Source organism: Eimeria acervulina, genomic scaffold (assembly GCF_000499425.1).
Source record: "Eimeria acervulina Houghton genomic scaffold, Eah_scaff143, whole genome shotgun sequence".
NCBI classification, from domain to species: Eukaryota; Apicomplexa; class Conoidasida; order Eucoccidiorida; family Eimeriidae; genus Eimeria; species Eimeria acervulina.
In genome coordinates this window covers 5052-9262 of record NW_013550243.1, presented here as the reverse complement: position 1 = coordinate 9262, position 4211 = coordinate 5052, and positions in this window count along the sequence as shown.

Here is a 4211-nt window from a genome sequence, read left to right as displayed (position 1 = left end):
CAGAAGGATTCGGGTGCAGTCCAAAGCCACAGGCTAGCATACGGATACCGCTCCCTTGAGTATGTGCCCCCCCTACCCGCCCATGTCTCTTCTCTCTTGTGATTCCTGGCCCCTGTTCTGAGAAACCCGTTTAGCTGCTAAATATGATTTCACGAAGACGTTCTGGTGCACACACGCGTGAAGTATGGAGAGTCAAGATGACTCCACGCATCAACCCTACCTCAGAACACCGCGAGATGTCGAGTGGATGGAGAGGCAGACATTCGCAGCTTGTTTGGTGATGGAACAATACTTCAGGCCTTCGCAGCGCTGACTGCACCACTACAAAGATGCTGCGGATAAAAACGCACCAAGTCCTGCTAAACGAAGCTCTCTCTGTACGCACACCCAAAGCCTCATTCTTCAGGAATGTGAAGGAATATGCCTTACCCAACAATAGGGGGCCCGTCAACCTCTGGTCTGTACGCCAAAGGGTTGTCGTCGAGTGTCGAACTGCGATGCGCAGCGCTGGTCCTGATGCTGTTCCTGGCTCGTTCTGTTGCACATTGGCGGGCTTGTCCTGTGCCTGTGCTGCAATAGCTAGGTGTGCCGGAACTACTATCGCCTGCACCGCAGTGGTCAGATTCCAAGAACAGCTTTGACCTCTGAGGTGACGGTAGGACCCCCAATACAGGCGAAGCTGCAGGTTCAGAAACACGGGCAGGCGAAGCAGGAGGGGCCCCAACCGGCGCAGCCGCTTCCGTTACTTTTGCACTCGTTGTTTCATATTTACTCTGCGATGCCCCTACTGTAGGTGAGACGCCAGCGGCGAGGGCGCCCAGCCTCCGAGCCCCTTCAGCCAGGAGGTCTTCTTCCGGTTCCGATTCATCCTCTCCTCCAATTGCAAAAACTGGATCTGCTGGATGCATAAAGGGAAGGTTATTTGCCGCCCCGATAAGTCACCAGTGAATAGCCTCCCCTTGCAAATTCTTGCAAACACGGAGAGATAGGCAATGCGATGTGGAGGCAGTTTCCGCGTAGGGCCTGGTGTGCATGCTTTGACTACTGGAATGAGGTGGTTGCAACTGCGTTCCTTTCCCAGCAACGCCTTAGGGGCAGGATTCCACGCAAATCAGTTTGCCCACCAAAACGGTACTTGACGGCAGGGAAGTCCTGCAACCGCGAACACCTCAGCTTTCTCCAAATAAAAAGGGAATCGAATGTTGAGGAGACCGCCGGACGTGTCCCGGTGGGGAGGACTTTCTACTGCCGATGTTGCGACCAATTTCGGTGGTTGTGGGTTTCACAAATGCTCCAGGAGTGGTGCTTTAACGGTGCCTACACACCCCGAAGTGGAGTAACCAGCAGTACTGGAGGGTCTGCTGCGCGACCGGGGTATGCTAGCTTCCCAGTTGTGGATAAGATAACATATTCCATCCCAACATGAGCCTCCTGGTCAGCAGCGGAAGCCTTAACAAGCACAGGGTCGCTTAGAGAGGAGCGAATTTCTACACTTACCCCCAACTCCGGAATAACCTCACTTTGTGGCTGGCACCTTCACCAGCTGTCTAGTCGGTTCTTACCAACTGTATCGTGAGAAAAGTGGTTTTGCAGGCCACCGAAGGGGCTCGGAAAGGAAAACTTCGCAGCTGAAGTACTAGCGAAGGTAGAATGAATGGGAGGCAAATGCGCGCGAAAAGCTGTGGAGCCACGGATAAGTTGTAGTGCTCTGCGCTACAGTTGGCCTAGAATTGGAATTGGAAAGCGATAGAATGCAACTGAACGAGAAAAGTACGGAAGGTTTAAGCTAAACAATCTTTGTGCAGGAAGCGGTCGTGACTCTACGGCCGACAAGGCACAGATAGTCGTGGCTCGGGCCGGATGAGACTGCGTCCATGGCGCATTTACATTCACTGAGAAGACTATCAATTCCATGTGTCTTTGTACATCCCACACTCCCACCGCATTGTTTGTTGTTTTTTTAGGTGTAGGGTGCGACTCTCCGTCAGAAAGACTCCATGGCCGTCTACGGGGTTCACGCGGATGCGGGATAGAATGTTCTCGGTGGATATTCGCACAACGCCACGAGTTATTTGTATTTTCTGGATAGCCTTGATAAACACTATTTATAAGTGGACCTGCATCTCGGGGCTTGTGGTTCCTGTTTGCGTTGAAAACGCTGGCACCTTCCCCCCCCCTCCACAGCCTTCTGCATGTTTGAAAGTACAGTTCCAGGGAGTCATTGTAAGAATTACCCATTTCAAATCAAATCCACCAAATAACATTCACCAGGCTATGTGTACATGGATGAGTCTCATGCGTATCCCCTCTTCCGTTTGCCGGCTACGAGTTGGCCTCACCATTGTTGGTAGGCTAAGTTGCATTTGGTTTGGTTCCCGGTAGGGTGGATGTCTTCTACTATAAATTTCGCTGCCAACTACTTTCCACGGTGCTCATGATTGTTCTGATGCTGAACAACAACCCAGCAAGCACCAGTGCAGGACTTAGCTGTGGCAGAGGGCAGCGTGCCCTTAGGAATGGATTAGTGCCTCACCCTACCCAGCGAGAAGGGTAAGCGGCATAGACCCCGTTACTGGAAACCCAACGGGACAAAGATAATGTAGACTCCAGAGGCACCGCCAAGGGCGTTCGGGCCCATCATTGCGCAACACTGTAGTAGGGAGCGTCGTGGTGTACACCAGGGTCAGAGTACTAAAGATTAAATTTTCCAAATAGCAGATGATCTTCTCCCCAGTCTCCAGGCCTCCTGGGCACGGCGGCCTATGGTCCAGGGGCTAATGCGGGCAGTGGTGAGTATCCCATCTGTTGAAACGCCCCCTTACAGCAGCTATTGCTGCCAGACAAACCCACATGGAAGCATACGCACACTCCCCTTTGATGCATGCACTAATACCGTAGGAAGGTGTTGGACACTTACTTGGCTCTGAGTGGTCAACATGCACGCAGGCAGCATTTGCCCCTACCTCCCGGCCCTCACCCCCCCGCCTTCCCCCTGAACAGCACACGTCTTCCTGTGCATTGCCACACAACAAAGGTTAGGTACAATGAAGGAGGGGAAAGCGGTTGGGAGAGCAACCAGAGCTGCAGACACAGAAGAAGAAAAGAAGAATGACAAGAGAAGAACTAAAGGCGCGCGGCGTCGGCGCTGTTTTTGCTGCCGAGCGCATCTCGCTGCAGCAGCTCTGCGCGATGGCCCGGCCACGGGCCGCGTAAGGCTCATTATTCCCTACAGGGTTTCAGGGCTGTTTTCATACGTGAGCCCCCGCCATAACGAAAACTATGTTGTGAGCGGCCTCCCACTCGAAGCACGAACGCTCGCGTTAGGCGGGTTCCAGTTTTTTTTATCATTCCCATGGCCCTCCAAAGCGTAATTTTGCTTTTTTCCAGAGATGATTTGTGCAAAGTGAAAGTCGAACGAATAATTGGCGGAGTCCAGGCCTCGTATGGTACCACAAGAAATCATCATCAATGCTGCAGCCTTTGACTCATCATCCGTTGCTGAGTTTGGCAAAAAGTGCAGCTGCGTAACCGTCCACGGAATTAGTAGAGCGCAGTAGACACGGGAATAACCGCATAAATGCTCCATTACAGAGCACCGAATTCGACCTATAGGTTGTCGAGAGAGTGCTTCATTGACCACGCTGGCCATGCGCTCGACAGACATGACTGCGAAATCGTTTTGTGTGAGCTTGTAGAACCTGCGAATTCTTTCAGCCGCGGAGGGTTGTAAATTCCTCATCAGATGCTTTACGGCTTGCTGATTGGTTTCAACAGTGAAATGCGTGCAATATTCGGACGCGTGGACACCATTTTTAGTACCCACCAGATGGCGTACGGTTCCCTCTCAGGCATCGGGTGCTTCTGCTCTCTTTCCGTGAGCCAGCATCAGACCCAGGCGATTATTTGGCATTTGTTAGAGTTATCACCAAGAGGCTACTACACCGATCGTTCGGTCAGTGCTACCGGTGGTTAGGCTTTTCGAAGTCAACGAACACCAGTGCTGGAGACGACATCATTCATGTGAGGTTCCAGGTGGCTCCCTCTTTTCGCGTATCTCCAAGTCGCGGCTAAGTGTTCCTTGAGCAGATACTTTAGAGGGTCGGCGATACACAAGAATCTAGAAATGATATTGCTATAGTACGATTCCAGACTGTGCCTACGAGCGAGCGTACATGCGCAGCTGACGCAGCCGAATGGCGTCTATCTTTGTT